This window comes from Ochlerotatus camptorhynchus, unplaced genomic scaffold (assembly GCF_037179485.1).
Source record: "Ochlerotatus camptorhynchus isolate MF236.1 unplaced genomic scaffold, CSIRO-AGI_Acam_v1.1 ptg000043l, whole genome shotgun sequence".
Lineage (NCBI taxonomy): Eukaryota > Metazoa > Arthropoda > Insecta > Diptera > Culicidae > Ochlerotatus > Ochlerotatus camptorhynchus.
This window is the reverse complement of record NW_027040534.1, coordinates 205,047-218,641: the sequence shown is the minus strand read 5'-3', so window position 1 is coordinate 218,641 and position 13,595 is coordinate 205,047. Positions and strand designations below refer to the sequence as shown.

The following is a 13,595-nucleotide window of genomic DNA, read 5'->3' as shown; positions in this document are numbered from 1 at the left end:
GGGGAAGTATACGAGTGCAATCTTAAAATGCTTTTATTTTGAAAATGGAGCATTTTATTTAAATCTGGTTACTGCTACAGTGGTAGAAAAGCGGAAATCTATGTTTACACCTAAAAATCTGAAAAGAAATTAAGTTTTCTGTATTATATGTCTATTGAGTAGTCCTGAAGTTTTCTACTAACGTAGCACTAACCAGATTTAAATAAAATGCTCCATTCACAAAATAAAAGCATTTTAAGATTGCACTCGTATACTTCCCCGTGGAAAATTTTGAAACCATCATCACTTTCATAGTTCTTCTATTCTCCACGCGTGCCAACTTTGATTTGCCAATAAATCGCCATTACTTTTTTTTTACTGGTGACATCTGTTGGGAAAATCAACCATGTTGGTCATTCCGAGGGTAATTCATTGTTAGCAAAGAAACTTCCTTGTGAACTGGCAGCGCTTCCATGTTCTACTACAACTTTTGAAATTCGACCAGCAGTCTGAACCCAGCCCGGGTCCGAAGACTGACAGTTGTTTCCAAAAACTGAAGCCGAAGACTCGGCCGAAGGAGGAGTGATTCCGAATTCAAAGTTTCATTAATCAACAAAATAGTTGTCAGGGTGCAAATTTGTTGAAATTTAATCTATTTTGTCTGGATTTTCTGAGCATAGCTCCAAATTTGGTAAAGTTCTGAATTGATGAAGTTGACAGCAAGTGTAAAATGCTGTCATTAAAGTGAACAATCGGCTTCATTTGCCGTTTCTGTCGATCCATCGGTCCAGGCCTTCCTTTTAGTTCTAATCTATTTTGTTGGATTAATCTGATTTAGGATCTCTGAGCGTAAGTACATTTTTGCTATTATTACCGTGTGTATGTTTTTCCTTTGTACTTGTGTTAATATAAATTTATGATTGCGCTATCTTGGGTATAAATTTACGAAAGACGAAATAAATACTTGTACTGGTCAAGCAACTTTATCTAAGATTAGGTCTTATCAGTATAAACTGGCTGAAATACTGAAACTTCTCCCCATGTTCCGGTGCTTTTCGATTGATTCTGTAAATCATGAAATTGTATTTTAATATCGTTTAATAAATGGGTTTCTTTTCTAGCGTTAACTTCTACTTTTACGTAGCCTATTTTAATAAATAATATTCTCTCGTCAGTATAAATATTCAGCCCACGCATCAACATCAAGAGAGAATGAAGGATAGGCTGCGATGTGAGGCAAATTCAGCGTAGAACTTTATGTGAAACGGAACTGGTGATAAATGCATGTATGTCCATATGATTAAAGCAGACCACATCTCGATTTCCATTTCTCCTTTGTAATGGTAATTTGATCAGTGTGACATGTGCTGACGACTAAACAATAAGTGGCCCAGTCGTAATTATAATGTGAATCGAAATACGGGACAGCAGCGGACTGTGTTTAGTTTGTTTATATTCTATTTTACGGAACTATGGAACGCGGTTACGTGAAGACATATTAACGGTTTGTCGTGTTTTTGAAAAGAAGAAAGGAACATGAGGAATATTAAGCGGAATGAAACAAAATTTTGGAAATGAGCAATAAATCAAACAACATGTGAGCTCATATGTGAGTCAGAAACATGTAAGGGGCTGTTCATTGACTACGTAGACAGTTTTTGGGATTCTTGCTCCCCCTCCCCATGCGTAGGCAATTGTCCATACACATTTTTTTTTTAAATTGGTATGGGCCGAGGATAATTGCCACTTATACTTATGCATAAATGGTACAGGCATCGAATGTTTTCAATTAATAACTGTGGGAGTGCATCTAGAATACTAAGTTGAGAGCTTGCAATAAGCTAATATGCGATAAGCAATTAGCTTGTAAATGCGACGAAGATGAAGCAAGTTAAGCAAGGTGGTGTAGTGATAAGCGTGATTACCTTTCACCTCAGCAGGCCTTACCTTTCCGTACGTACCGTAAGATTTGATAAAGAGAAACCAATCGTTGAGATATTGTCAAATGTTTAACACTGCTTTTTGACGCCAAACTCGGCCTACAGATTCTAAACTCGGTCTAACGCATTGAAACGCCAATGAATTCCCTTCGGCCTATCAGATGAAGATAAAACATGATTCGGTTGGAGCGCTTCTTTTGTTTTTGGGAATAATGGGTGCAAACCTTCATATCACGCGTTCTCATTTACTTCGTTCCGTAGCTTATTAACTAAAGTATCGTACCAAATGCATAATTGACTTGTTAACTCTGAAATCTTGGATTTATTTGAAGTTCGATAGGCCCAAAATAGGCGATTGGGCTGAAGTAGTTCTCTACCCTATATATGAATGTAAAAATAAAGATTAACAACTCGCTGCATTTACTCAATCGAAACCCGAGCAGGAACGAATATCTTGATACTTTAAATTGGTATGGATAAGCCTGACATACAAGGTGTTTTTTTTCCTTGGTTTTTTTCCGTCGATCTTGTTTTCCGTGCTGAGCACCAATGCTACCGACGCCAGGGAGGCAGCTCCAACACCTGGACCATACCTATCGACCCATCAACTCATGAACCGGGGACCAACGGCTTTTACTTCCCTAGGAAGGCGTGATCAGAGTTGTTATGCCTCAGAACATCCCGGCGGCGCCGACTGGTATTGAACCCAGGCCTGCTGGCGTGAGAGGTAATCACGCTTACCACTATACCACCGGCACCGCTACACATATGAGGTAAAATACCAAAAAAAAAATGTTCCTACATTACCATTCCAATACCAAATTATGATAATGCAATACCACACAGGTATTCTTTTGGTATCCAAATATCAATTATTGGTAATAACAAAGTATTTTGCTTGTAACTTTTTGATATTATTCTTTGGTATTTTACCTTTTATGTCATGCTGGTCAATACCAAATGTTGATATCAAGTCAGAATTAGGTATTAATAAGTTATTTTCTCCTGCTCGGGATGTTATCAAGGGAACACAAATTTGTGTTTCCTTTGTAAGACGGAGGGGCATCGCATGAATCCCTGCCCCAAGCGGAAGGATCGGAAGCAGCCAGTACAACAACGGAAAGAAGAAGAAAACCAGCAACGAAATGAGAAAGAGAGTAGTACCAGTACGTACGCTGGTGTAGCCAGTGGCGTAGCGTACCCTGGTGACACCCGGTTCGGATTTTGTGGGTGTCACCCCATGTTTTATATGCACATGAGTACTTACCATAAATTACTGTTTCCTTAATAAAACATAAATAAAACATCTAGTTTACCAAGCCAAAAACATCGTTTATTTGAATACAAAACAAGAAATCAGCAAATCTTGACACGTCTTGACTTAACTGCAGCAAATTGTCTTATGACTTCGTCAAAGTCAGTGGAGTTAGCGTATTCGCATTCAATAGACAACAAAGCCAACCCAGTTAAGCGCGATTGTGCCATAGTTGTTCGTAAATAACTTTTTATCAACTTTAACTTGGAAAAGCTTCGCTCACAGGACGCCACGGAAATACACACGGTTAGAAACAACTTCAAACCAACCGTGAGATTTGGAAGTGTTTCCTGGAAGTCCCATTTGACGATGAACTGTAGCACATCCAGTGCACTCCATCGTTTGGCATCATCCATAATTATTTCTGCTGCTTTCAGATGTCTCCGAAACCTTGGGATCTCCAACAACAGTTCGCTTTCGGACACTTCGTCGTAGAAAGTCGTTAGTTTATTAGCAGACGTTTTCTGTTCTAAATCAGACGCTGATAGCAAGTTTTCAGTTTGAATTGCTTCAAAAATGTCCGCCACCTCCTTCACCGGTTTTGATCGCTTCAGCAGTTCATCATAAAAACAATCGATGCAGTCCAACATACCAGTTCTGTTTTCCTCTTCCAACGTAGGCCCGGGTTTCGACGGTTGGCCACCTGGCTTTCTTGTCTTGAAACGAACTCTCCTCTCCACAGCAATACCATACTCTTTTGACTTGGAAAGAGCCTTCTCAATGGCGTTTTCAACAAGATTGTTGCGTTCAGCCGTCAAAAAGATTTCGAGTGCTTTTAGCTTAGTCAAAACCTTGTCAAGTGACAATCCCTTCGTTTGCAAGTACTTTTGTGCAATATCAACTTCTTGCAAGACGTCACACCAAAAGTATAAATAACAGAGAAAAGTAAAGTCACAAACCGCAGGCAGAAGGGTTCGTGCACTTGCTCTGGTATTCAAATTTTCAGCTGGATCAGACAATGCTTCGATTGCAGCGATCAGCCCATCGTAGTTTGCGTAAATTGGTTTTACCGCTTCATAATGCGCACTCCAGCGGGTTTGCGATAATCTTTTTACCGCCACACCTGTGTGATGCAGCAGCACGTCCCATCGATGAGTTGAAACAGCAAAAAACGAGTAAACGGCTTCGACAGTTCCAAAAAATGTAACACACTGTGGGTTCACAGCAAAAGCGTGTTGGCCGCATAAGTTTAACGAGTGATCTACACATCCGTTGAACACCGCTTTTTTGTTTTGTTTCTTCAGCAAGGCCTGAACTCCTCCATGTGTACCTGACATCGTTATAGCGTTGTCATAACTTTGTGAACGACACTTCATAAAGTCCAATCCATTACCTTCAAGTTGATGAAGGATATCGTTGCTCAAATCAACGGCTTTTTTCCCTTTCAGAATAAAAAAACCGAGAAATGATTCTTTTACTTCGACTTTCCCATCTTCAATCTTGACATATCTGATAATTTCAGACATTTGGTCATCGTGCGATGCATCTGGGGTGCTATCGAACATAATCCCATAATATTTCGATGATCTTATATCTGAGAGAATTCTCCCTTTAACATGACCTGCCAACATCTCGATGAACTCGTTTTGTGTTTGCGGCGAGAGATAAGAAACATGGGGCTGGACTTGCAAATCGACACAATGCTTCAACCGCAACAAATGCTCCTTCAGAACCGGGTCATATCTAGAAATCAGTTCTACTAGCTCTAGAAAATTTCCCCTATTTGAGGAAAGCTCATCTTCCCTGTGGCCCCGAAAAGCAATGTTTTGCTTAGCCAGGAACAAAGTAATGTCAAGTAAGCGATGTAGCACATCATACCATTTTTTAGATTCCTTCTCTCTCTGATCGATAAGATGTTGATCGATATTTGAACCAGACTTGAGATTTGTAGCCATCGTTTTCCACTTCTCCAGACATCGAATGTGCTCTCCGGATCTTTCATGGAATTGAACTTTTGGGTTAAGCTTCCACCAGCTATCGAAACCTGTGACAAATTTTGAGGTTGTTTCCGTTGCTTGAACAGTAAACAGCCTACAGCAAAAACAAAACAGTTTGTGGCTTATACGTGAATACACCATCCAAGTGCGTAGGACTCTGTCACCATCAGGCGTCACAAGATAGAACCATTCTTTCGTTAATTGGCGCTGCTTACCTTTCACGCCTTCCCCAGATCTGGATGAAACAGTAAATGGCCCATCCTTATTCTGGAAGGTTGCACTCCCCATCTTGATGATGTTCACTCTTAGGTAAGCTGGCATAGGTAATTTCCAATAGGAAACATCAGAAAAGCAATTGGAATCATCAGCCACAGAGTGTTCTGCTTGATTCTCATTGCCATCATTTTCTACATCACTTTCAGAATCAGAACCGTCTGGTTTCTCATTTTTTTTCTCTGTCCCTTCACAAACCTCGTTTTCTGCTGCTAATGTCCCTGAAACCGACGCTGGTGACGCTCCTGCTGCTGCTGCAGAATCAGCTTCCTGAGCACCATCGCTCGAATGGGTAGCTGAAGGTGCTGATTCCGGTTTGCTCATGAATCTCAATATCGATTCAGATAATGCTTTCTCTGTTTCGAGTTTAGCACGTTTTGCTTTGCGTTGTTGAAAACCACTCGATCGCTTGTTTTTATGCTCTCCACGCGGCATTGTGTCCTTGAGGAAAAAAGATCAGGCACATGAAAAACCAAATAAATTTACATCCCACTTTATTCTGTTCAGCTTACCGGATTATTGCTGTTATTACTTGTTCACGTTTGATCTTTTATGAAAATGGCTCCCACTTTTTCTCTGCTTCATCGGAACTGTCGTCAATATTTCCGCACGGAATCAAACTTGCTTATCCTCTGCCTGCGCAAAGATTTTTTCTCCCACTCTCACAACGAACTCAAAGGCAAAACACGATCTCATAAGAGAAGTCGGCCGTCGTCGGTGTTTGCATAGAGCTTTCAGACCTTCAATCGGCGCAAACTACTGCACCATCTGAATCGAAGAAGTGCGAGCAAGAAGAAAACGGACTAGTGGGGGAAGGGAAAATAAACCATGCGTGGGTCCATGTGTGCTAGATAGAGAGAGACTATTAAACGTCAAAAAGATCTGTTCGACTTCGGTTCCTGCACGGGTGATGCGAGTGATGCGTATAGACGGTCATAGTTATACAATAGGGGTATTCACAAAGCGGCTCGTAAACGTATACACCCTCGTAAATGCGTAAACTTCCATTACACTCCAATGGACACTGGTATTTTTACGCTAGTGTATATGTTTACGATGCGCCTAGTGAATACCCCTAATGTCCTTTATACAAGGTCTGGGCCAAAGGGCTTATTGATGTTAGTGAAATGTGCAAATGTTTAGTGGTGTTCGTATTTCATTGCAATGTTTATCTTTTTACACGAAACAGCTGTTGGCAGTGACAAAATACTATCTGTTCGCAGTATGGAATGTTGAATAGAGTGACGTCGTCACTTGAGTGCTTGAAAAACCGCCCCCCCCCCGCCCCTGGCAAGCAACGCCACTGGGTGTAGCGACTGTAATGGTGGTAAGCTCCAACCGGTATTATCCTCGGATTAAATCCCGATCAAGAATGTCCGGCTGGTTTGATGTCGACATCAGAGTTAATCAACATTATTCTGAGCAAACATTTTTCAGATCATACAAACAGGGACGGTATTAAAAGTTAATCCGAGTTGGAGCTTACCGCCATAAGTGTATCTCCAAACGATGAAGCGGTTGAGGTCCTGTAAGTAGAGGTGATGGTAATGGATGTGACGTCCCCGGACGCACAGTGGTCTAGAACTGTGAAAAGACGGTCAAAAGTCATTATCTCATGAATCTTGCATTTTAGACTAGTGGTGTCTTCGTGACTATGTGAAAAACTATGTTGTCAATATCGCGCGAAAGTCTGTCAATGACAATGACAAATCTCAGCACTACAACTAACTTGTTATAAATGTTGTGTGTTACTCAATCTTTTGATTAGGATTGCAAAATTGACAACTTGTGAATAGTGAATATTTCTTAATAAATACTGGATGCTACGCATATAACACAAGTTCGACGCCTAAAAAGGAAGTATAATTTAAAATTGTTTCAATATTTCGGCAATTTTTATGAACTGAAAATTGAGGAAACAATTCAAAAATTGGCTCTATATAATGGATAGAGTGTGTATAGAACACTATTTACCATACAAAACATGGATTACTCGATCTGTAAATCACAGCTCTTTGATTTCTTCAGCAACATTTCTCAGCATTAGTTGATGAGGAACCATGCCCAGGCATGGAAAATCATTTGCATTCATTTCGTGCATTCATTTACATTCATTTGCCTCTAACTTTTTTCATTAACAGCACTCCGCAAAATGATGTAAATAGTTTTTGTAGGTTTTGTTATTAGCTACAACTTTTGTTAACAAGTCAAATCCATATCTCTGATGTATGACGAACCAGAGCGAACAGAAGCCACTACTGTTTTTCAGTGAATGTAATTTACATTCACTGAAAAACAGTAACAAGTTCTGCCAGCTCTAGTTCGTGATGCATAAGAGATACAGATTTGAGTTATGAGCAATTGTTGTAGCTAACAACAAAACCTACAAAAGCTCTACACATCATTTTGCGGAATGCTATCTGTTTATAAAGCGCTCATTGCAAGACAGCCTATATTACGTGATATAGGCTGTAATGTGAACGGGGTATTAAACTAACGAAAGTGATCCAAATTAGACATATATTGTTCATGTTTTGGACACTATTTTTAAAAATTTGATCCATTAACCTTGGAAAATTGCCCCATTACTGCGTAGCTACTCTGGTTTACTGTTCTTCCCGTGTTTTTTTTGTCCGAAGAGCGGAACGATGGGCGAGCATCTAGAATAAGCCTCTAAAAAAAGCTTATAAAATATTCCCTATGATGCTTCTTATCACTCCGAGTTTGCCGTTACACATTGGACCAGGGGCATCGTGTTCAGAGTTTTAAAAAAGATTATTATAGAAGCTTTTTTTTGAAGCTTACCCGTCGCTTCGCACTTCTAACTCAATAAACACGGGTATGTCATTAAATCTAAGTTGTTTATGGAACAAAATCAAAAAGTTAGTGTCCAAAACTTGAACAGAATATGTCTAAAGGGTGTCCACGATGAAATTGCCACACTATGAAATTGCTCTAATTTTTTAACCGTTGGGTAGAATTTAATGAAAATTTGGGTGGATTTAGTTCATAGTGCATTATTTACATCCTGCAAGTTTTAAAGTCCTGTGATCAAAACTCGCGGAAATGGAGTCGAAAGAACAGCTCGTGCGTGATAAAATCTTGCGCATTCATCACGAGAACAAGGATCTCTCGCATCGTTCCATCGCTAAAACGTTGGGAATCGCGAATTCCACGGTGTCGCGAGTGATTAAGCGGTTCAAGGAACGGTTGACCACCGATCGGAAGCCCAGAAGTGAAGGAAAAAGTATTCCGTACAACACCAAAAATCACAACCGCGTAGTTGGGGCCTTCAATCGAAATCCGAACGCCTCCGTTAGGGATGTGGCTAAGAAGCTGCACCTAAGCCGAAGTTTTGTCCAGAAGGCCAAAACTAAGGCTGGGCTTCGAACGTTCAAGGTACAAAAGGCCCCTAATCGCGACGAGAAGCAGAACAAGTCCGCCAAAACCCGTGCCAGGAAGTTGTACCTCAACATGCTGACGAAAGTTGAATGCTGCATCATGGACGACGAAACATATGTGAAGGCCGACTTCAAACAGATCCCCGGCAACCTGTTTTTCACGGCCAAGGATAAGTTCAGCGTTCCGGAGCATGTCCGCACTCAGAAGATTTGCGAAGAAATCCTGGTTTGGCAAGCCATCTGCACGTGCGGGATGCGGAGTGCACCTTTCGTGACCCAGGACACGATGAACGGACAGGTGTACATAAAAGAGTGCCTCCAGAAGCGGCTGCTTCCTCTCCTGAAGGCCCACAACGTCCCAACAATCTTCTGGCCGGATTTGGCCTCATGCCACTACTCCAAGGACGTGCTGAAGTGGTACGCGGACAATAAGGTCAATTTCGTGCCGAAAATGTTCAACCCTCCCAACACTCCGGAGCTCCGCCCCATCGAGAAGTACTGGGCGATTATGAAGCAGCACCTTCTTAAACGACCTAAGGTAGTGAAGACAGTCGAGGAACTGAAGAAAGTATGGGTTTACATGCAAAAAACGGTTGATTCACAGGTTGTGCAGAATCTTATGGCCGGGGTTAAGGCCAAGGTGCGGGCATTTGCGTATGGACTGTAAATAAAATACGAGTAAAATGGTAAAATGAAGTTTAATAGTTATTTCTCAATCCCTGAAAATTTGATGGCAATCGGATGAAAACTCGAATTTTGCGAATCAATTTTGTGTGTGGCAATTTCATCGTGGACACCCTTTAATATATGGATCATGCCTATATTTTTAAGAACGCAAACTTGATTTTCTACGGATCACTTTCATTAGTTTAAGGTTCATTGCTGAATGTTTTATGGATCATTTGCAATATGTGTATGAGTAATTCTTACAATTTCAATGCTCATTCATTAGATATTTAGCGGTACATTTTTACTACTGTGTTGCTAAATTTTACTGAAAATATAGATCATATTCATATTTTTTATGGATCATTCACAAATTTTAAGGGATTTTCACTGGGGTTTATGGATCATTTGGGTGTTTTTAAGTAGCGTTTTTAAATTTGTTATGGATCATATATTGTTTTTTTTTTTTTATAATCAAAAGCATGTTTGCCCTCGTCGTTTCGCTTTCTCATTATTTAAGTGAATAAATCGAATTGTTTATTGCTAAGATGATTTTGGTGGTCCTAAAATGATGAATGGGCTGCACGTAAGGAGACGTGATTGATAATTCCCCCGAATATCCTGGTAAAAACACTTTGACTTAAGTAACCTTAGGGGGTCACCAAACGTCGTATAATAACTTTTGACTCAAAACCCACTATTTTTAGCATGAACGCTAGCGATCTGCTTTGTATGATTAAAACCCTGCTTAATATGTTAAACATTGCTATCACTAAGAGATTAAATGTATTTAATTAAAAATTAGAATAACTTTTCCGTCATCAAAACAAAACTTTATTTTTCTCGGATCGGTGTGATTGTTACTTCCGACATAATGAAAATTTGCTCGTGAATTGCAATTAGCGGCTAACTTTGGTTACGTGGTTCGACAAACATTCCAAAAGCTTGCATTTTTCATAAGATTTTTGTTCTGTTTTTTTTTTCAAAAAGTGGACACGGACATTTTTAAATATTCGGGTTTTAACATTTTTTTAATAAATTTTACATAATATAACTAAAAAAACACCGGGTTTTTTTTAGAAAGACATTATTTTTATTCATTTCTTTGTCTCAGACGTCATTTCAATCAGAAATACCGGTCCCTTGACACAATTATTTGAAAAATTTCAAGGACGGTATTTCGCCAATTTTTAGCAAAATGACATTGTGCCAATGAGAATCATTGCCCATAACAAACAATTACGCAAAGTTTCATGCAAATCGGAGAGGGTCGATTTAAAAATTTATTTATTTTTTCCGTTTTTGCCTGGAACTGCTGCATATGTAAAACTAAATTACTAATGTTACGTGACAAATCGGTTTGATATTCAATGTTTAATTTGCTTGGATAGAGTTAGGCACTGATTGAAATTAGGATGCACCACGGTATGCACATTTGCACCCCGTAGATTTGGAATTCATACACATGTGTATGTACCTCCGACGTTTTACTGTTCATCACTCAGCTACGGGAATAGCTGCTTTCAAGATGGTTAGGATTTACAGATGAGAGAAAATTCCGAAATGATGTAAACCGAGCATTCGGAAGGTCTTTACCTCCAGAAGAACTTTATCATGAACGAATATGTTATAGGTGATCATGGCTTACAAGTACCGAATAAAATTCCATGCACACTGCTCAGTTTTTTGTTATGATGAATTTAAAAAAAAACACGGATTTATCACACGGTTTTGTGAAACACACGTATTTTTTAACACAGTTTTTTGAAATAACGCGGTTTTCTTTTACACGTTTTTTTTAAACAACGCGGTTTTTTACACGGTACGTATCCCCCGTGTAAAAAAACGACTTGAGTGTATTTACATTATCCGTATTCATCGCTGATTTGGATTTCATAATTAATTTCTATTATAACTGATATAACAATAACTTCAAACCGATAAAACGTATTGGTAAAATATATGGATAAACTGATGCCGATATCTTCTTACTGCTGCTGCTACTTCATTTGGGAGGGAGATGAAGTGGTATGATAAAAAGTGTCGATCACTTTTTATCATTCCTTTTACTAAAGACTCTCTGCCTTTTCTCTGTTTGTTGAAAAACACAAAGAATAAGTCTGGCCTTTGCAGATCAGTTTTGGTGCAAAAAAAGATAAACTTAGCCTAAGAGGTCGTACACTAAATGCGTTATACATTTTATATGATTTTCAAACCCCGTCTTCACATTTTTTGTAACAAATCCGAAAAAAAAATGTGGCACGTAAGAAAATCTTAGAACTCTCTGTGCTTCCATAAACCATTACGTAATTAGTGTATGACCCCTAAAAACAGGAAATAGTTGATGAATGATGTATAGATAAGGCAAAATTAGCTGTTATTACGCACTAAAAATGAGCAATCAACCAATCTCCTGATCGTGATTCAATTTTAAAATTGTAGAATGCCACCACGCAAGTCTGCGCAAGATCAGGCTATGCTCATTCGAAACCTTACATTTTAACCTACCTTTTGCAACTGGTGTCAATCATGGCAAACCTTGGATTCATAACTGGGTGTCTACTACCTGGAAAAACCTGGAAAACCGGGAATTTACAGGGAATTTTATTTTTTTCTGGAAAAACCTGGAATATTCAGGGAATTTTGGTTCCACTCAGGGAATTTTCCAATTATCACTTCATTCGTAATTCAAAAGAAGTTTTTCGTTCAGTTTCTCGAAACGTTTCTTAAGGACACTGAACTTGACAAGCATCTGACAGCTAAGACAACGTGTGCGAACGAGACAAGTTCATTCAGAGAGTCTTGTCACGCTCGCTCTTCGCTGATTTGTATGTGGAGGATCAAAATCGTCGTAAAAAGGAAACAGCCGAAAAAGAGAGACTGGCAACCGTCAAAAGGAAGCATACGAAGCATGTATTGTATAAGAATAAGCATGCCAGACAGCAGGTCTGAGACCTAACATAGAATTTTTTTTTTGAGCTTCAGAGAGGGTCGGAGATCTACTGAGAAATTTGTTGAGCTTCAGGGTAGTTCGTAGATCTTGAGAACAGAACTACAAACAAATTAAAAGTTAATAACAGAAATTCATAAAAACAAAATCACAAGAGAGGTCGTAGATCTTCAGATAAATGTTCAAAGAAAAAATAATTTCAAATCAATTTGTAAAACTTTAAGCGAAATTTTACAAATCTTTCTGGGAAATTCGCATAACTTCAGACAAGTCCAAGAATCTACAGTGAAATATAAAGTATTTCACAGAAGTTTAGAGATCCTCGAAACATTATTCAACATCACAAAAGTTCGTAGATCTTCAGAACAAAGCTACAGAACTTTGAAAAAAATCACAGGACTTCTGAAAAAATCACAACAATCTCAGAAATGTTAATGGATCTTCAGTAAAAATTGCAGAACTTCAGGGATTTAAAAAAATAAATATTTACACGATTTCAGGAAAATTTTTAGATCTTGAGAGAGACATTTAAAACTTCAAAGAAGCATAAATATTTTCTAATAAATTTTGACAACTTTAGGTAATCTTCATGGAAATTTTCAAATCTTCAGGGTAACCCTAGAGGAATTTACAAAACATCAGAGAAGTTTGCAGATCTACTGAGAAATTTATGGAGCCTCAAGTTTTTTTTGTAGATCTTGGGAATAGAGCTACGGAGCTTAAGACAACTTTACAGAACTTTAAAGATATTTGCAGGAATTTGACGGAAAGTTTCACACAAATGTGAGATCTTCAGAAAACTTCGTTAAATGTCAGAAAAGCACCTCAATTCCAAAAACAAATCGCAGCGAAGTACAAAAGTACAATATTTTGCAGAACTCCATGGAAGTCGGAAATAGATAAATCTAAAGAACTTCAGAGAAGTCCGTAGACCTTAAGAGAAGTCTGTAGAACGTCAGAAAATTCGTACATTTTTAGAAAAATTTGCAAAACCTCAGCAAAACTCGCAGATCTTCGGGGAAGTTCGCCGATCTTTAGATCAAGAATCCACAAAGAAATTTAAATAACTTTAGAAAAGTTCTGAGATCTACTGTGAAATTTATTGAACTTTAGGGCAGTTCGTAGATCTTTAGA

The 13,595-nt window shown here is 38.8% G+C and overlaps 1 protein-coding gene across 1 annotated transcript in view; it reads left to right on the top strand.

Moving 5' to 3' along the window:
• Positions 1 to 599: 599 nt before the first annotated feature.
• C1GalTA (Glycoprotein-N-acetylgalactosamine 3-beta-galactosyltransferase 1) overlaps positions 600 to 13,595 on the top strand; it is a 32,369-nt gene continuing 19,373 nt past the window's right edge. The window contains exon 1 of the mRNA XM_065237579.1: positions 600 to 828. The gene's annotated coding sequence lies outside the window, so the exon portion shown is untranslated. The remainder of the gene's footprint in view (positions 829 to 13,595) is intronic.